The sequence below is a fragment of the Sorghum bicolor genome, chromosome 2 (assembly GCF_000003195.3).
Source record: "Sorghum bicolor cultivar BTx623 chromosome 2, Sorghum_bicolor_NCBIv3, whole genome shotgun sequence".
In the NCBI taxonomy this organism is placed as follows: domain Eukaryota; kingdom Viridiplantae; phylum Streptophyta; class Magnoliopsida; order Poales; family Poaceae; genus Sorghum; species Sorghum bicolor.
The window spans coordinates 20,025,078-20,046,603 of NC_012871.2; the positions used below are offsets into that span (position 1 = coordinate 20,025,078).

The following is a 21,526-nucleotide window of genomic DNA, read 5'->3' on the forward strand; positions in this document are numbered from 1 at the left end:
GCTTGTTATATTTCAGCCCACAAAAAGCCCAGACCAATCCACTGGAATTGAGAATCACATCGAACGACTAGTGGCGCCACAACAGGCGAGCAGGATGCATCGGTGTCCGTTCAAATACACAATTTGTTTTTTTAGTAATAAATACACAATTTGTTGCTCTAGGTTTTCGCCATCTCTCTCCTCTGCCCCTCTTCTCATGTTGGCGCCGCATTCTCATCCTGCCCCAAGCCCTAGCAGCAGGCAGCAGGTACGCGTCTGTCTCTCCTCTTCTTTCACTTCTGATCCTTTTTCGTCGCTCTCAAATGCCCAAGGCGTTTGTCTTTCTCCTGTGTTGACCTTACGATCTGTCTAGGTTAATTTTCTTGTGTACAACAGTGGATTGACGATCGGCAAGCAGCCATGAGGTACCTACCTAAAGCGCCCCTGGTAAACCAGGAACTCAAATGTGATACAATACTAGTCCTAGGAGGCTAGTAACACATTTATTACATCAGATAAGTTTCAGCGCAGTAGTCTTGGAAAGCGTGGACAAGGAAGGCACGCTATAATAATAAGACACCAAAATACAACACAGGTCCAAAGGACCCAGAATCAAACGATATCGCCATCGAACATCTGACGAGTCCCAATGCCACAGGCTTAGTTGGGTGCAGACACGACCTTACTCGAACGCCACTTCGGGATCGAAGTCCGGATCTTTCTCTGTTTAATAAAGCAAGGGTGAGTACAAAGTACTCAGCAAATCCAACCTTACCCTACAGAAGGGGATAACAGTATATATGCATATGGATAAATCAAGGATGGGGCTTAGTTTTATTTGCATAACGTTATCTTTTTACACATGCAAGGTTTCATTTCACAAATACTGTTGTAAAAGAACTCTTTTTCCACATATGATAGTATTTCTGAAAATGGGGGTTTGATCACAATTTTAAGTGTTGTTGAACCCTTGTTCCCACAACACAATGGCAGTCAACCATTTATTTCCAAAATCACACTCACTCACATGTTTTCACTCATCCCAACCAATCTAGTTGTTGAAACCAAACCATAACCCGTCCGAGACCGCGGACACGGCTATCCAGATAGATTTACACTCTGCAGAGGTTGTACACTTTTCCCACAAGTAGGATACCATAACTTACACCGTCGTGCAAGCATAGATCCATCAAAGTCATTACCCTCCATAGCTAAGTAATGGCGCTCACCACGGGAACACTAAGGCCATATCTCATGATACCACAATAATTCACAAAGCTCTTTTCATACATTTCCACAATTTCACATACATCACTTAGTGTCCCGTTGCACACCTGCCTCCAGGTGATTGACATACTAACTAGAGGGATTTAGACTAAGCCTTTCCCATGCAAGGCGAGTGGTTGTACGATAAATGAGTTAGGCAAGATGAATCATCAACTCAGTCCTTAATCGAGACAAGGCGGATATCTTCACGCTTAACCCCGCAAGGTATAAGCCACAACACCAGGGCATCCCCAAAAGAGATTCCATCCGCCCCATCTCCATAGTAATCACATCTATAACTTGTTCATTAACCCTTTCATAATACCCATAATTTATTTTCACCACTCACACCTTTTACTTTTAAAATCATTATATTTGAAAAATATAGCGATGAGTATCCAGGATGAGTAACAAGTCCTAAGCATACTAAATAATGATATTTCTGTCGTAGCATATTATTTGTTCCTAGGTTCGAACAAGACAATTACCGGGTAATATCATTTCAAAGATGGCTATTCAACAGGTTTTAACTAAGCAGCGAAAATACTTCGTACATATATCGTACATGTAATATTTAAAACGGCTTCTACGGGTTGTGTTTAAAAATAGGATCAATATGCATCAAAGAGGATCGGTTGGACTTGCCTCCGTCGGCGTCCTCGGCAAACTCCTGCTGACAGTCCGGGTCCTCGGCGTCAAACTCGCGGTACTCGTCTCCAACGTTCTCGTTTTCCGTCTCGTTCACTCCGTTAGCTAAAATACGCGACGACCGATACAGACAACAAGCACAGATAAATAATCATATAAATTCAAATGAGCTCCAAAAATCATGAAATTAATATGGGAGGTAGATCATGATTTTAGATGAATTTAGGAAAAAGAATTATTAAAATCAGAATTATCATGTGGCATTTGTGAAATGACCGGAATTTAATCATGCGAAAAAGGCTAACGATGATTAAGGAATGGATGCTTCACGTGGGCATTTGTTTGGCTGGTAGTGCATGTTGCATGCATGCATGTACTATTTGGAGTTAATGCTTGGCCCACACATGCATGGTTAGAGAGAAATTAGCAGGGGTCATTAGAACTCTTCTGTATGTCATGGTTCTATTCGTGGAGTTCTTGGCAGTGAACCGGTACAGACAAATACATGGAAAAATACAGAAAAATACTACAGAAAGACAAAGAAGAGCAAGAAGATGCTCATGAGCTGCTCACCTCGTCTTGCGACGACAGTCGAGCTCAGCTTGTGCGTATGGCCGTATACGGTATACGCGAAGTGAGAGCGAGTGAGCGAGTGAGTGAACGTGTTTCTCGGGTGGTGAGAGTGAGCACCCGAGGCTGGCTTTTTATAGGCCAAAGCGCTCAGCTGCGTGCCATTAAAAATGCTACTGTAGCGCATGGTCGGTGCCTAATTTCATGCGAAGGACCATGTCCCATTTGCATGCACGTTGCATGCAAACGGACGGTGCCTAATCACCGTGTCCTTGCATGCAGGTGCATGCAAATGGTCGGTGGCATGTCCTGCATGCATGCATGAGATATATATTCGTGTAGGTGCACTGCTATGTTTTCTCGCATGTAAGCTTGCTGGTACTTGCTATTATTTGTGCGCGAAAAATATAAATGGTGCCTAGTTGTACGTTGCGAATTGCTATCTTTTTGTACAGCAAAAGAGGCGCGGGAAAAGGCAAGAGGTGGGGCCCGCATGCCGCGGTGCGCGCGCGAGCGAGTGCGCTCGGCGAGGGGGCCGGGCGTGAGTGCGCTGCGGTGCTGATGGTGGTGGGGTCGGCGCACGCGCCGTTGCCGGGTATCGGACAGAGCGAGCGAGCAAGAGGGATAAGTAGCGGACATATGATGCTCATGCCATGCGGTGCAGGTTATATTTAAAGATGGATTAATTAGAATGGATGGAAAAAGAATTAGATGGAGATACTATAGAGCTCAAATGATTTATAGTTTTTGAAATATATTTTGAAAATAATTTTTTAAGGCGAGTAATTTTTGAATGTGAATTTTTGGATGTTACACTACCCACCATTGATCTTTGGACCCATTCTTCCTGCAATTTTTGTTGCACTTACCATTTGTACTCTCATGATTGTCGCGTTTTTGTGATTACCCCGTTGACGTAGGATCCCGCTCCACCCTAATTTTGAGAATACAACGTCTCTTTTACCCATAACAATTTTATTAGTGTGCATAAAGACAGGAATTTTATGGAGTCTGGGCATGACACGACACCATACTAATAGTAAGATCACTTCTAACACAGAAAGTACATGCTTTCTATGTTCATTGATTAGGATATCAACTAAGTAAAAAGATGATGCGATACTACAATTAAAAGAAAGAATGAAATGTTTTCGTAAAAAGAAATCATGCTAGACAGGAACCAATATATGAAGAGATGCGATAGGCAGATGAGAGAAAGGAAAGATATGTCATTGGACAAAAGATTATTCGAAACTACCCATCATCTTTATAAAAAATATTAGCAACATCTGTACACTATATAAAGTTATTATAAAACATGTTCCATGATTTAACTAATGATATTAATTATGTATATAAATATTAATATTTTTGTATATACAATTGGTCAAAGTTAAAAAATGACTTCTCGGGAAATAAGAATGACATTATATTCTTTGTGGAATGGATACAATAATTTCTATATATAGTGTCATACATAAATTTATAGACGGCATATAATTATCTGTTGTTTTTAGTATTGTTACTGTCTTAACAGAGCTATATAAAGTAGAACACATAATAAATATATAATATACAAGAAAAATTAGATAACCAAAATAGTTTTAAATTTTAAAGTAAAATAATACTAAGTCGTAGACGGCACCAGCTAGCTTTTTACTCATCTTTATATATAGCTTTTCTTTTTGAGTAGAGACGAAACGTAGCTATTATTACTAAGCCCCTTCAACTATCTGGGTTAATGTGTTTAATTTGCAGCGCCGGCCACCTGCCTAGGGTGGCCGCTCTGCCAGTGCATAAAGATAAGAGTTCGTACATGATTAGAGAAGTTGTAAAAATTGCTGGAATTATATTGACAAGAGGTTGGTGGCTTGATCATTCTTCATGTTTTTTAATCATGATACAAATATGTACTCTCTTCGTCCTTAAAAAATAATTCCTAAAATCTGTGTTAGTCAATTTTTTTTTAAGTTTGACTAACTTTATAGAAAAAAGTAACAACATTTATAGAATAAAATGAGCATCTTATGAAAATATATTATATGATAAATTTAGTGATACTAATTTGATATCATAAACCTTAACATTTGTTTCTAAAAATTCAGTTAAATTCTAAAGTTTAAAAGGTTTGATTTAGAACAACTCTAGAAATTGATTTTTTTAGAACGAAGGGAGTACTATTGTACATTGTTATAGACTGCCATAGCTTCTGAGTCCTGAATTACAGTAATTAAATGCAGCTGGGCTCCTTTTATCAGTGTAATAGCCCATCACCTAGCTGCATTGTGAGTAGTCGTCGTCACTGTTAAGTTGCCGGCGTTTTTTTGTGTTTTGCACACCACATTCACTTCATCTTTGACACACTGCAATCTTTTTGACACCTGCGCTCTACTATGCAGTAAGGCCTTGTTTAGTTCCGAAAATTTTTGAGAAATCGATACTATAGCACTTTCATTTGTATTTGACAAATATTGTCTAATCATGGACTAACTAGGCTCAAAAGATTCGTCTCGTCAATTCCGACCAAACTGTGCAATTAGTTTTTATTTTTGTTTATATTTAATATTCCATGCATACGTCTAAAAATTCGATGTGACAGGGAATATGAAAAATTTTGTAAAATTTTCTACAACTAAACAAGGCCCTCGAGGACGCAATCTCCTAGGGAGAAGAACAGGAACTTCACAGAGCCATCGAGCTCCAGATTGCACTGAAGAACTTTGATCCGCAAAAGGACAAGCGTTTCAGCGGCTCCGTTAAGTTGCCCCACATCCCTCGCCCAATGATGAAGGTCTGCATGCTTGGCGATGCGCAACATGTGGAGGAGGTACCACTCTTACGGCGCTGCTCACTATGCCAAAACTCGTTATATTCACTATGCATTTACTATGCTGCTTACAGACGCGTGGAGAACAAGCGTCTTTAAATCAAGATCACAAACGCCTATAACAAATACTCATCTGAACTAATTTGATGCAGGAAAACCATCGTTCGGTGGACGTCTTAACACGCGAACGTCTTAACACGTGTCTGTGCTACGTACGCACGCGGCACGGGCTTTTTGGGGTGGGGTGTGCCCGGCCGAAGGGCCGATTGCCAGCCATGGTGTGCGCGGCGATCGAATTGGCGGTATTATATTGCCAGGTGCATAGATGGTGCCGAAGAGCTCGATCCATCGCGCGCGCCGGTGTTGCCGAGCTCTATCGCGCGCGGCCACGGCCGCTGGTGCTGAGCTCCATCGCGTGCGGGCATGGCCGGTGCTGAGCTCCCTCGCAGGTTGTAATGCGCGCGCGCGCGGTCGGCCGGCCTGCGAGAGGTTGAAGAAGAGGTGACGTGCTGCCTTTTTTTTAATTTAGCCGTCGTTCTTGCTGGGCCGTTTGGCCGTCTAAAAAGACCTATTTTCTAGCCTGTTTTAGCCTATTCAAATTTGTCTTCGTGCGCCGCAGGAAGGCCAAGATAGGTTGGGCTGTGGGTCGCGGCATTGGGCTGTGGACGGTGCTGCTTGTGGGTGCTGGCAAATCCAGGCGTGGAAAACTGCCTGACCAGGTGGGCCCCACCTGTAAGAAACGTGCCCTCCCCTCAAATACGCCTTCCCCTCATCCACTTCCCTGTCTCACTCGCCCCCCTTCTGATCCAGAAGCCCCATTGCTTAGGGTTCAGGCGAGCGGCACCGGCGTTGGTTGCTGCTTCAGTTCGTCACGGTCGTCTTTGGCCACGACAATGTCCTCGTCTAGCTCGCGTTCTTCTAGTTGGTCCCCTTCGTTCGGCGAAGGTGGAGGCGGGGGCGCCTACGACGGGCATGGATCGCCGGTGTCCTACTGTGTCGGACCTCTGGATTATCAGCCGGAGACAAAATGCTACTGCAATGTGAAGGCATGCCAATGGATTTCTTGGAGCTTTAAGAATTCAGGCATGAGGTACCTGAAATGCCAGAAAGCACGGTTAAGAATGTGTTGAAATCATCACTTGTTTCGAATTGTTATCAATTTTAATGTATTGCCAACATTAACAAAATGTTGAAAAATCCAGACTGTGGTTTCTTCCGCTGGGTCGACTTGGATTATTTAGATTCAGCTTTCTTCAAGCAGCTGTTGAATGACATGCGAGGTGCTATTTGGGATTTGAGGAAGGTGGTTGCCCAGAAAGATGCACGGTTGTGCGCAAATGACACCGAGTTGAAGTTGATGCACAAGCAATTGCATGACCAGATGAAGCTAGTGGAGGCCAAGGATCTTTGTATGCACGATTTGGATGCCAAGATGAAGAAGAAGGATAGGTTCATTGGCATGTTAGTGTGGATGTGTGTGTTTCTGTCAGTGGCCTTAATAGCCATTGTGTTTAAGGTGAAATTGGCATGATGCCTCTGAGTTGGCTGTAGTAGAAGTAGTACTTAGTTTGTCCTTGAAGTAGCATGAAGTGTTTGTAATTAGGCAATGCTAGTTTGGCAAACAATGCAAACTGTTATTTTGCTGACTGTGGAATGTAAGGAACATGTTTATTATATTAATGCTTGATGTGAAATGGTTTGTCAATGAACTTGTGAACTCTTGTGACCAAAATTGTGATATGTTGTGATCAACATCTTGTTAAGCTGAGGAAGAAGGAAGAAGTTGTGGACTCCAAGGAGATGCAGTTGCTAGCCAAGCAGAAGGATCAGGTGGGCGACAAGCAACAGGAAATGCAGGTTGTGGTGTGTGTGTTAGTGATCACCTTGGTGTTGGTGGTCGTTCTGTTGAAATAACATGGCTTGAAGCCAGCCAGGTAGTTGAATGTGTTGTATTAAGTAGTAGTCAGTGGCAATGTTAACAATATGGAACTTTTTATTTTGCTGTCCTTGTTTGGAACATGTTGACGATGTCTAAGAAATTATATATATCTTGCTGTTATGAAACTCTGTTCCTGCTCCTCTGCTTTTATCCTATGATCCACGTGGTGGTAGTGATGCTCATTGCAATGTTTTTATTAGCAGTGTATAGTGTTAAAGTCAAGTTCTGTGGCTGCCAGCCAGAGCAACCATGTTGATCAAATTCTATCATGGCCAGTTTAACTCTCAGTTCTTTCTTGTCAGGTTGTGGTGGCTACGCCTGGGCTTGCACTTTGCCTTCCATCATAGAGAGCAGGTACTCTTGATTTCGGCCATGTAACTTGCATACAGGAAGAGAAGGCCAAGGCCAAAGATCTCCACCCAAAACTCCTTGCCGAGATGTTCTTTTCTTCGTCCTCGAATGGGATCACAACTCTTATTACATCAGACAAACTCGATTGAGAGGTTCTTCTCTCAGGATACATGTAAGTTCTACTATGTACATTGTACAAAGTTTGGTCGCCTTACAAAACTTTTGGCAATGGATTTGCAGTCTCTCCATGCCGTGACTAGAGTAATTGGCCTTGCACTCCTGACCATTCAGTCACAAACTATTGAGTCATAGAATATGTATGATTCACTGCTGCTGCTCTGCGATGAGTCAATATCATATTCTGAGTTTGCAGGAAACCATAAATATGGGTGTTATATATCTCTGATAACAAAACTTCAACTTATATATATAAGAGTCCAAAATTAAAGAATAAAGTACATTGTCCCAACTGCAACACCACCATATATTGCATAAGTTACTGATCAGTTCTAGAATTTTACACCCAAAAGCTACCAACTTATAATCTGGTAGAGTTAAACATTTTCAGCTGCTAGCTCCTATCTACCAAGTAAATGAGATTCCATGTGCTCGAAGTTCAGCAGCTGCAAGCTAAGCAATTGAGGAGCTCCTACATATACCTGCATAAATAAACAAGTTAAACATTGCTAAATCACCAGGAGGTTTGTTCTAAAAAATCACAGGGGCATTTGTTCCAAAACTTACATGAGCACATCATTTTCAGCGCGCTTGCTGTTTTTTGCGTGTTTTTGCCACGGGAGCCCTCTTTTCACAACAATTTCTTAGGTATGGGGTTAACTTGCTCTCCAAAATCACAGAGAGGATGGAAGCATCAAAAGGAGGGACTTCGTTGGATTGCTTGAACTCTTCCTCTTCCATTGGATTTTCAACTCTGACAACCCTCTTTTTCCTAGGAAGAACCACTTGTCGTTTAGCGTTTCTAGTGTCACGCACATAGAAAACTTGGGAAACCTGTTCTGCAAGTACAAACGATTCATCCTTGTACCCTACCTGTTCAAGGTCAACTGTGGTGTAGCCATATGGGTCTATCTTGATGCCCTGTCCTACCTGAACCCATCTACACCGAAAAAGGGGCCTGTTGAAGCCTGTATATGTGAGTTTCCATATCACTTCAATCTAGCCATAGTATGTTGTCTTCTTGCCATTTGTGTCAAATGCATCTACATGAACAACACAGTTTTGGTACACACTTTTCTTGTCCTGATCAATGGTATAAAAGGTGTAGCCATTTATGTCATAGCCCTGATAAGTTGTGACTGTGAAGAACGGGCCGGATGCCAGCTGTCGTAGCCTGTCATTTGTGCAGCTTGAACTGTCAATTCGATTTCGATCTCTAAACCAAGTACTGAACTCACACATATGTGTCTTCCTTACCCAGAATTCGCTCCGATGTCAATTATTTTTCCTCAACATCTCCTTATGCTCTCTGATGTAAGGTTCCACTTCTTTTGTGTGATGTAACGCTTGGCTCTTTCAAACACAGCTGCAACTGGAGTAATTTTCTTTTCCCCAATAAACCCTCTCCCCTGTATCCATCCCTCATGACGAGACTTGGAGATGCCGATTGGATTTCTGGGGTCAATGTAAGTGAGGCACCAATCGACCACCTCCTCAGTAGAATAGCACTACACCATGCTTCCCTCAGGGTGAACTCGACTCTTAGCATACTTGTTCAAAGTACTCATAAATCTCTCATATGGATACATGTGGTGGAGGAACATCGGTCCAAGATATCTTATCTCCTTAACCAAATGTATAATGAGATGGATGGATATGTCAAAGAAAGTCGGTGGGAAGTAAGCCTCAAGCTGAGAAATTACCACATATATGTTATCTTCAAGATCTGCTAGTAACTCTTCCTTAATGACCTTCTGAGAGATTGCATTAAAGAAGAAGCAAAGACCCATGATTGCCCTTTCGGTTTTTTCTGGCAATATGTTTCGAATACCAACAACAAGCATTGTTGTGAGCATGACATCACAATCACGAGGCTTCATGGGGAGCATTTTGTTTTCTTTTGGATGTACAAGTTTTCGAATATTAGATGCGTATCCAGAGGGATCTTTGACACTGCGAATGAAGTCACACAATTCTTGCCTCTCTTCTTGAGTTAGATTTATAGCAGATAAAGGTGGTCAGGCACTAGTACCATCAGGTTGGAGCTCGGGCCTTATGTCCAACTCCTCTAGGTCAGCTCTTGCTTTTGCATGGTCTTTTGTTTTAACTTTATCATTCATGAGTGTCCCAAGTAAACTCCCACAGACATTCTTTTTCACATGCATGAGGTCGATGCTGTGGTGGACCCCAAGGTCTTTCCAGTAAGGTAGCTCCCGTAGGATTGATAGTTTCTTCCACCTCTTTTTATCAGGCTTACTTGCTTTTGCATTGCGCTTTTGCTTTCCAAGGATAGTGCTCTTCGGGTCAACTGTAGGTGTGGTATCATTTATCACCTGGTCATAGACTTGTTCACCATTGAAATGCCCTGGAGCAGATCCTGTCTCCATCGTACCATCAAATTGACGCTTCATTTTCCAATATCAATGAGTCACAGGAAGGAATTGTCGATGCTTTACATAAACTCTCTTCTTTGAGTTATTCAGCCAAACAATCTCGGTCTCATCTAAGCAGTGAAAACAGTCTTTTTCTCCTTTGCTCTGCCCAGAAATGCTATGATGTCCTGGAATATCAGTGATAGTGGTGAACAACATGGCACGTAAGTCAAAAAACTCTTTCCTAAAACCATCATACAACCTAATGCCCTTTTACTTCCAAAGATCTTTGAACTCATCAATAAGCAACCTGATACACATCGATTTTAATACCTAGTTGATGCGGACCAGGAATCAAAATTTCCATCATCATGTACTTCCGCTTGTTACACAAGTGGGGTGGAAGGTTGTAGATGTTGACGGTCCTTAAGTATCAAATTTAATCATCAAATAAATAAAGAAAAGGATCCAAATGCAACCAACACCTAGACTTAGGGTTTTATCTGACAGAATTCCACGAGTTTTGGTGTTTGTCTATTTCTGCAGGGGGTTATCAAGAAATATGGAGGAAAGGCCCACACGTCGGGTTTACATAGAGATATTAACGTGCCGCACAATTTTCTATCATCTAGAAGACTCCAGAAGCCACGGGAACGAATGGGAAGCCGAGCGGGCTCGGGGACAGGGCGCCCGCCCTCCCCTCTTGGGCGGCCGCCCTGCTACAGGAGCCAATCAGGCTCCGCCTCTCGGATTATGCTCCACCGACCTAAAGGATCAAGGAAAACCGTGCAATTAAGGTCGGTTTGATCTGACAACCCACATTCATTTGGTAGGACTATATAAGCAGGCCCCCTGGCCCCTGGAGGAGACACCTCTTGATCCTTATTCATTATTCATAGACAGAGCAAAAGCTAGGGTTTGGAGATGAGAGCTCTCCTATCATCTCTAAAGTAGAGTAGATCTAGATAGTAGCGAGATGGAGAGCGAGGGAGGATTGGAGGAGAGGCTGGCCTGTCGGTTCTTCCTCCAGTTGTACTTCGCCATGATCAAGCTCTAATCAAGCTTGCTCATGGGATGACTCTCGTAATCTACTTCTATTTCATTATGCAATTACTATCCATGTATGTTCTGGTTCACAACTCTTTTGAGTACTTTTAATCTATAGGACCCTATAGGTTAGAGTTGTAGTATAGGTGTAAGCGTGGTGCTTAGACCTAGATTACTTATCGATATCCCCAGTCTAGTGTTGACGGTTCTTAAGTATCAATTTTAATTATTAAATAAACAAGGGAAAGAACCAATATACAAACAACACCTAGAACTAGGGTTTGATCTGACAGAATTCCATGAGTTTTGTTGTTTATCTGTTTTCTGCAGGGGGTTATCAGGAAATAAGGAAGAAAGGCCCACATGTCGGGATTACATAGAGATATTAACGCACCGCGCAATTTTCTACCATCTAGAAGACTCCAGAAGCCATGGGAACGAACGGGAAGGCGATCGGGCCCGGGGGCAGGGCGCCCAACCTCCCCCCTAGGGCGCCAGCCCTGGTGGTTCCACCAATCATGGTGAATCTCGCGGATTACGCTCCACCGACTTAAAGGATCAAGGATAACCGTTCAATCAATGTCGGTTTGATCTGACGGCCCACGTTCACCTGAGGGGACTATATAAGCAAACCCCCTGGCCCCTAGAGGAGGGGGAGTTCATCATAGAGTTGAGAGGTGCCCTCGAAGGATAACCTTTCCTCTAAATAGACTTAGGGCTTAGCATCCAATGTGAGAGTAGAATTGGTTCTTCTAAGTTCTACTAGATTGAGAGAGATAGAGTGGAGGTGTAGATCGGAGGAAACCCGGCCTGTCGGTGTCTACTCCGAGGTTGTACCTGCGGGATCAAGTTCTCCTAACCCGAAGCTTGCTCCTAGGATTCTTCGGTATTTCGACTTCTAAATTCTAGTAAGTTCTTGTTTTATTGTTCTTTGGTTTATGAGTTTACTTTGATCTCTTCGCGTAGAGTTTAGAGTAATCATCTCTAGCGTAAACGTGGTGTTTGGGCTAGGATACTTATAGATATCCCCTGACTAGCTGGACCGTGGTAGTAGCGAGGAACGTGACATTTCCGAGTTACCTTTGCAGCCCATATCCCGTTAGTAGGATCGATAGGGTTTATAGGTGCGGGTTGAACATTCTCTGTGGTGTCTAGATTCCGTGAGCCTCCCCAATAGAACAGTAGATCATCCTTACCAAGGCTAGAACGAGACTATGGCTGTAGTCTTCTCTATATATCACTCACATCGAGAAACATTCTTTGTAGCCTAAAGGTTAGTAGTAATAGACCGGGTTAGTCAGATGCACTCTTTCTCCTAGTGGTAAAAATATAAATACGATACTCTGGATAACATCCCGGGTGAAGTGCTCACCGATATCCGTGTGCTTGCGGATCAATTCCTTATTGTGTTCCCAAATATCGACAAGCATTTCTGGCGCCGTTGCCGGGGAGAAAGATGGTTTGCTGAGATAACCTTGAGTCTTACTATTAGCTTGTATCTATACTTTTATCTTTTCTTTTATATTCTTTTATATTCTTTACTCTTGCCTTTTGGAAAACCAATATTCTAAATCAATCTATCAATTTGCAACACCTTCGGAGACTGACCTTTTACCATGTGTCATCACAGCCTATCCAAACATCCCAGTATAGGTTAAGTTCTAGGTTGATTGCCATGATTCAAAACCTATCTTTTTCAGGAAAGGAAGACAAAAACCCTTACCTTCACATTAGAGATTTTGAGCAAACATGTGATTGTCTTCGCATTGAAGGCATTTCTGATAAAACTTTACGTTGGAAGATTTTTCCTTTTTCTCTAAGGGGAGAAGCTAGACAATGGTATAATCAGAAGGTAAGTCAACAACGAGGTGAATGGGGAGTTTTACGAGCCAACTTTTGTCTAGATTTTTATTCCCTCGACCGTATCGGCGACCTTAGACTCGAAGTCCTATCTTTTAAACAAAAAGATAATAAAACTTTGGGAAAATCCTAGAAACATTTTTCTGATCTTTTAGAATCTGGTCCAAACCTTAATCTTGAAGACCCTATTCTTTTATTTCACTTTTTTCGAGGTCTTCAGAAAGATCATAAACAAATGCTACATACAGTGTCTAGAGGTTCTTTCTTTCGTATCCCTATTGATGATGCTAGAGTAATCCTAGATAGAATCCTAGAAGCTGAGATGGATAATACCCTTCATGATGAAACCCTCGAAGCCGAAGTAGACACTCTACCAAATTTGTTATCTACTTTAGCTATCCCAAGTTCTGAGCCACAAAAGGAAGAAATTCCACCACCTGATTTCATGCTGGATATAGAATCTGATCTTTTTGCCGATTTTGGAAACATTTCAAACTACCATTCTATTGATAGACCCCAAAACGGCCATTTTAGCATTTGTTTGCCAACTGAACATCAATTGAGAGAGCTTATCACAGTCATGAGTAGCGAATGGTTGGAAGAGTCAGAGCTTTCCTCTGATGTGATCCGTTTGGACACACCTCCTATAACTATACGCTGTGCTTATGATTCTGATCACTTTGATGCTCTCTATAATCCTGTTGTGGGGATCAACATCATGTCTGAATCTTTTGCACTTAAATTATTTAAAAATTTTGTCTTAACCCCCACAACAAAGGTCATAAAGGAATCTTCGAGACGATTAGTCCCTAGTCTTGGAATTATTAATGTCCTACCCCTTATGGTAGAAGGCTCCATGGTTCATTTGAACTTCTATATCTTTGATACATGGGACTTCGACCTGTTGATAGGACAACCTTTTAGAAGACTCCTTTATGAAGGTCATACTGGAAAGCTACACATTTCTTTTGGAAAAACTTTTAAATTTCCAATAACAATTTCACACTCCTTAAATAATAAGGCCGAGTCATATCTTTTGCCTGATCCTATGGAGGAGGTAAAGGCTGCATCTCTAGAGCTTTTAGATGAACCAGACTTAGAAGACGAAGCGCCTTTCTTCATGGAAGAGGCTGAACCTTCTGAACCTGAACCTTTAGATGAGTTTGCAGAAACACCTAGACCTCCCATAGAGATTAAAACTTTACCACCCGGTCTTATCTATGCTTTCCTAAACAATAATCCAGAGTTTCCTGTGATCATTAGTGATAAACTCACTCAGAAGCAAACTCTGTGATTGATGACCATTCTTGAGAAACATCACTTAGTTTTCGGCTACTCACTCCAAGATCTTACAGGAATCAGTCCTATGATTTGTACCCATCGTATTCTGATAGATCCTTCTGTTTCACCTTCTCGAGAGCCTCAACGTAGACTTAACAATGCGATGAGAGAGATAGTTAAAAAGGAAGTTATAAAGTTACTGCATGCAGGGATTATATATCCTGTGCCGCATAGTGAGTGGGTGAGCCCAGTTCAAGTTGTGCCTAAAAAGGGAGGCATGACTGTTATTATGAATGAAAAGAACGAGCTAATTCCACAACGCACCATCACAGGGTGGTGGATGTGCATAAACTATAGAAAACTGAACAAAGCCACGAGAAAGGATCATTTTCCTTTACCTTTCATAGATGAGATGTTAGAGCGATTAGTGAACCATTCGTTCTTCTGTTTCTTAGATGGATATTTAGGGTATCACCAGATCCCAGTCCATCCCGATGATCAAAGCAAAACCACTTTTACATGCCCATACGGAACTTATGCTTACCGTAGAATGACTTTTGGGTTATGTAACGCACCAGCTTCTTTTCAAAGATGCATGATGTCTATATTTTCTGATATGATTGAAAAGATTATGGAAGTTTTCATGGATGATTTCTCTGTTTATGGAAAAACTTTAGTTGTCTTGAAAACTTAGACAAGGTTTTGCAAAGATGTGAAGAAAAGCACTTAGTCCTTAATTGGGAAAAATGTCATTTTAAGGTTAGGGAAGGAATAGTGCTGGGACACCTAGTGTCTGAAAGAGGTATTGAGGTAGACAAAGCTAAAATTGAAGTAATTGAACAACTACCTCCACGTGTGAATATAAAAGGAATTCGAAGCTTTCTTGGCCATGCTGGTTTTTATCGCAGATTCATAACAGATTTTTCATTTATTGCTAGACCACTTACTCTTTTGCTAGCCAAGGATGCTCCTTTCGAATTTGATGATGCATGCCTAACATCTTTCAATTTATTAAAGAATGCACTCATCTCTGCACCAATCATTCAACCCCCTGATTGGTCGTTGCCTTTTGAAATTATGTGTGATGCTAGTGATTATGCTGTGGGGGCAGTTTTGGGACAAACTAAAAATAAGAAGCATCATGCAATTGCTTATGTAAGTAAAACTTTGACAGGAGCTCAACTTAATTATGCAACCACTGAAAAAGAGCTTCTGGCTGTTGTCTTTGCCATTGATAAATTTAGATCTTATTTAGTTGGAGCTAAAATAATTGTTTACAGTGATCATGCTGCACTAAAATATCTGCTCACTAAAAACGATGCTAAACCTCGCCTGATTAGATGGATATTATTACTTCAAGAATTTGACTTAGAAATAAAAGATAAAAAGGGAGTAGAAAATTCTATTGCTGATCACTTGTCTAGAATGTACTTTAAGAATCCACAGGAAACCCCCATCAATGATTCACTCCGGGACGACATGCTCTACAGGATTAACAGGTCTGACCCCTGGTATGCAGATATTGTTAATTTTATGGTTTCAGGGTATGTACCACCAGGAGCAAACAAGAAGAAGCTTATTCAAGAAAGTCGGTCACATATATGGGATGAGCCATACCTCTTCCAAGTATGCTCTGATGGCTTACTCAGGAGATGTGTGACCACCGAGGAAGGATGGAAGATCATCGACAGGTGTCATTCATCACCTTATGGAGGTCACTATGGAGCATTCCGTACACATTCAAAGATCTGGCAGTGTGGATTCTACTGGCCTATAATGTATGAAGACACGAAGCAATATATCAGAAGATGTGGGCCATGTCAAAGGCACGGAAACATAAACACAAGAGATGCCATGCCACTCACCAACAACCTTCAGATTGAGCTCTTTGATGTCTGGAGAATAGACTACATGGGTCCATTTCCCCCATCAAAGAAGTGTGAGTTCATCTTGGTGGCAGTTGACTATGTCTCCAAGTGGGTAGAGGCATTACCTTGCAAGCATGTCGACAACATCAGTTCAAAGAGGATGTTTAAAGAAGTTATATTTCCAAGATTTGGAGTTCCCAGAGTAGTGATAAGTGATGCAGGAGCACACTTCATCGACAAACGCTTCAAGCACTATCTATCAAAACATGGAATCCGTCACAACGTCGCTACCCCCTACCATCCTCAGACAAGTGGCCAAGCAGAAACTTCCAACAAGCAAATCAAGAATATTCTTCAGAAGACAGTCAATGAGATGGCAACGACATGGAAAGACAAGTTACCCAATGCACTCTGGGCATACCGGACAGCATACAAGACCCCAATTGGAATGTCCCCATACCAATTGGTGTACGGGAAGACTTGCCACCTACCTGTTGAACTAGAATTCAAAGCACACTGGGCCATAAGGAGATGGAATATGGACCTAGATGTCGCTGGAGATCATAGAAGAATGCAACTATCAAAATTGGAAGAATGGCGAGAAAAAGCATATCACAATTCAAAGATCTATAAAGAAAGAGTCAAAAGGTGGCATGACAAGAGGATCAAGAAGAAGGAGTTCGCACCCGGAGATAAGGTATTACTTTTTAATTCCAGGGTGAAGCTTTTTGGGCATGGAAAACTCCGAACTAAATGGGAAGGACCATTCAAGGAAATCAATTCATCATCCCACGGAGCTATCACACTTCAAAATGACGAAGGTACGTTATTCAAGGTAAATGGTCAACGTCTTAAATTATTTTTAGAGCCCAATAAAGAATTAGAAGAGATAGACGTGATCCATTTCTACCTTCCCATGGAGAATTAGAGCCCAACCTTTTTAATCTGATGTTTTTGGGCCACGTATATATTTTTCGAATAAAGTATGCATCTAGAAGCACGCTCGAGGAAGCGGGCCCGTAGAGGGGCTAGGCACAGGACGGGTGCCCTGATAAAGAGGGCAGGCGCCAAGCCCCTGTTCCCTCTCAGTCTTGATTTCCTCCATCGCGATAAACACATTTATGGTAAACCAAATAATCATACAGATGGAAAGTTTCGCACGCACGGCGGCGGGAGTAGCCCGAGCAAACCCTAGAGGCACTTTTTGACCCCTATATAAACAGACCCCTGACGTCAGTTTTCAAACACCAATCTATTCAAGCCTTCTCTCCTTCTTCTATTAGAGCTTGCTTAGTTCCTCGCTGCTCCAATGGCCGAAGAGTTCCACGACGATTGGGAAGTCGTCCCCTATGACCTCAACAAGAAGCCCAAGGAGGACCCCGACGCCCACGCTCTCGTCCTGGCCAACACAGAGCGACAGCTAGAAGCCATGCCATTACGTCAGCGCAGCTCCACCCAATCCTACCATGCTCATCCAGTTCTCACCGCACCGCCGCAGCCCCTACTTCTCAATGGACCGTCAGCCAAGAAGGAGGCCACCGTCAAGGTGCCAGCCGGCACAAGGATCCTACCACCTAGACCCAATGAGAGGGTCGTTGGAGTCAAGACCAACCGAAGCGGCGAGATCAGCAGTATCCGCTACACTACAGAGGAGGAGAGGCCTTACTTTGAGGGGATTAGAGCAGCCAAAGTCTGTTTCATCCCTCCAAAGGCAGCCCCGAAGCACGCTCTCAATGCTCTCGAGACACCTCCTAAGCGCCGCAAGACTATAGTAGATATTGATGAGGACGTTCGTAGGCTAGACAGGATCATCATAGAGCTCCAGTCCTCGGTTAACTCCATCACTAAGCAGCTCTCTAACTAGAACACCATTATACTAGGCCTTAGGCATGATCTTGCTAGTGCCAATAAGAAGATCAGGGAGTTAGAGCGCCGCAAAGTTATCTAGATTAGATCTTGAGGCAATGCATCTTAGTTATTTATCTTTAAATTCGGTTTAGATCTATTATTAGCTTCAGTTCATTACTAGTCATTTGTAATAAATGCCTCAAGATTAATAAAGATTATTATTATGTCTTGTGTGTCTCTACTTTGTTTTCTTATGCAAGAAAGCAGAAAACAAGTATGGGGGAGATCCCTCGACATGCCAAACACACTTCGACTACACCACTCCACGATTCAGGTACATACTCTGCACACTTTACACATACACATATATCTTGGATTTTGTAGAATATTGTCTCCGACATGATAAAATTAAAAAGATTAAAATGCCTCTAATCATGATTAATCTCACTCTGTGATATTTCCTGAAAACCTGCAATTATTGAAAAACCTGAAAGCCCTAGTTTGGTTTTGGATAATTGATGAAACCCTAGTACTAACCTCTATACTAAGTGTGTGTAGACTTAATGAGGTTGGTACATGCCAAGTGATGGAGCAAGTGATGATCATGGTGATGATGGTGATGACCACAAGATGATCAAGTGCTCAACTTGGAAAAGAAGAAAGAGAAAAACAAAACCCTATGGAGATCAAGGCAAAGGTATTGCTTAGGGTTTTGGTTTTGGTGATCAAGACACCATAGAGGGTGTGATCACATTTAGGATAGATAGCCGTACTATAAAGAGGGGAATTCTCTGGCTAAGCGGTTATCAAGTGCCACTAGGTGTCATTGTTCATGTGCATGCATTTAGAACCTAGTGAGCTAACTTAACTCCTTCAAAGAAATTGTTTGTGAAAATGCTAACACACGTGCACACTTGTTGGTTTACACATTGTGGTGTTGGCACACTTTGAGAAGGAAGTTGAAGTTGAAGGGTAGAGAGAGGATGGGTTTTTGAGAAAATGAAGTGCATTTTTTCTATTGCGCCGGTGGGAAAATTGGAGAAGTCACGGGAGTGTTTCTCGCTGAGGAACACTCACCGGACGCTGGCTCAGAGGCACCGGACGCTGTGTCTGAGCGTCCGGTGTGCAGGCTGCCTGGCCCAGCTAGGGTAAGGCACCGGACGATAGGCACCGGACGCTGGCCTGTGCGTCCGGTGGTCCGTGTCCGGTGTGAGGTCCGTTTCGCAGACCTCTCTGGGTGTGAGTCCGGTGAGCACCGGACGGTCCGGTGGCTTAGCGTCCGGTGACCTGCAGGTTTGCGGAACTCTCTACGTATGAGTCCGGTGTGCACCGGACGCGTCCGGTGCCAACCTGCTCAGCGTCCGGTGCTCTGCAGGTTACCGTTAGACTCTGACACGCGGCTGACGTTGGAGCACCGGACGCTGGTGTTGAGCGTCCGGTGCCCCTTTAAGAGCGTCCGGTGACCCCGTATTTTGCCCAGTGAAAGAGCCAACGGCTCTATTTGCTTGAGGGGCTATAAATACGTGTTTGGCCGGCTTGGGGCTTACTCTCTTGGCAATTCTAGCATACTTGACATCCTTGTGAGCCTAAGCAAACACCTCCCACTCATCTCCTTCATAGATTAAACATCTTTGTGAGATTTGGAGTGATTCCAAGTGCATTTGCTTGAGTGATTGCATCTAGTGGCACTTGGGGATCGTTCTAGCTGCGGTTTTCTTGTTACTCTTGGTGGTTGCCGCCACCTAGACGGCTTGGAGCAGCGGAGGAGCATTGGCACGAGTTGGTGATTGTTCGTGGCCATCTCCCGGTGATTGTGAGGGGTCTTGTACCTTCCCCGGCGGAGAGCCGAAAGGTAACTCTAGTGGATTGCTCGTGTCATTGAGCTACCTCACTTGTGGGTGGGTTCTTGTGGTGTCCTAGTGAGGACGAGGTTCGTGCTACACCTCTTAGCCACCGAACCACCAAGTGTTGGTCGACACAACGGGGACGTAGCGTGCCGGCAAGCACGTGAACCTCGGGAGAAAAATTGTGTGTCTCCATTGTGATTGATTCATTGGATTTCTCCCGGTGATTGGACTTCACATTATTGATTGGTTCATCCCCTCTACGCGGCGGTATAAAGTTCGAACCATCTCTCTTACATTCCCGCAAACTAGAGTAGCTTACTTACTTGTATAGAAACTTTAGGTAGCTTTCTAGTGTAAGTAGTGACATAGCTCTTGTGTGCCTAGTGATTATATCAACTAGAATTGTTGGATAGGTGGCTTGCAAACACCCCATTAGAGCTAGAGCAAAAAGCTTCGCTTTGTTATTTACTAACCTCTTGCTCTAGTGAGTTTGTAGATTTTTAATAGGCTATTCACCCCCCCTCTAGCCATATTAGGACCTTTCAAGTGGTATCAGAGCCGTGGTCACCGTTTGTGAAGGCTTAACAACCTCGGTGCTCAAATTATGGCTCAAATAGTATTCAACCATGTTGGGGGCAAACCACCGTTCTTTGATGGCACAAGCTCTTTTGACTATTGGAAGAGAAAAATGAAGATGTACCTTGGATCAATCAATGATAGAGTGTGGGAAGTGACGGAAAATGATTTTGTGATCCTTGACCCCGCTAACCCCACCGACAATGAGAGAGCCAACAAGCAATGCAATACTATGGCTCTCAACACAATCTATAATGGCATTGATTCAAAGGTGTTTGAACAAGTAAAAGATCTTGAGAAGGCTAGTGAAGTGTGGACAAGACTAGAAGAGACATATGAGGGCACTACAACGGTAAAAAGTGCCAAATTGTATATGCTCAAGGACAAGCTATCCAACTTCAAGATGATGGATGATGAGTCTATACCGGAGATGTTCTATAGGCTCCAAGTCATCATCAATGATCTCAAGGGCCTTGGTGAGAAAGTGAAAGATGAGGACTTCATTCACAAGTTCTTGATGTGCTTACCCAAGAGGTTCAAGACATTGAGAACAATCATCTTTAGAGGTGGATTGACGTGTGTATCTCCCAATGAGGTACTTGGAGATGTCATGACCGAAGATCAATACAATGACAATGATGATGATGAGGTCATGAAGAAGGATGATGATGACAAGAAGAAGAAGAGTGTAGCATTCAAAGCTAGCTCTTCATCCAAGAGCAAGAACAAGGGCAAAGCCAAGAAGGAAGAATCAAGCGATGAGGAGTGCTCCAATGATTATAGTGATGATGAAGCACTAGCACTCTTCGTCCGCAAGTTTGACAAGATGATGAAGAAGAAGGGCTATCACACAAGAAAGAGAAGGGACAACTCCAAGAACAAGGAATATGTGAGGCTATGCTACAAGTGCAAGAGTCCCGATCATATTGTGGCGGATTGTCCATACAATAGTGATCATGATGAGCATGAGAAGAAGAACAAGAAGGAGAAGAAAGAAAAGAAAGAAAATAAGATGGTCTTCAAGAAGAAGAAGAAGGGTGGATCCTATGTTGTGACATGGGATAGTGATG

At 42.8% G+C, this 21,526-nt stretch overlaps 1 pseudogene; it reads left to right on the forward strand.

Moving 5' to 3' along the window:
• The window catches only part of LOC8062544, a 93,182-nt pseudogene continuing 72,055 nt past the window's right edge, over nucleotides 400-21,526 (forward strand).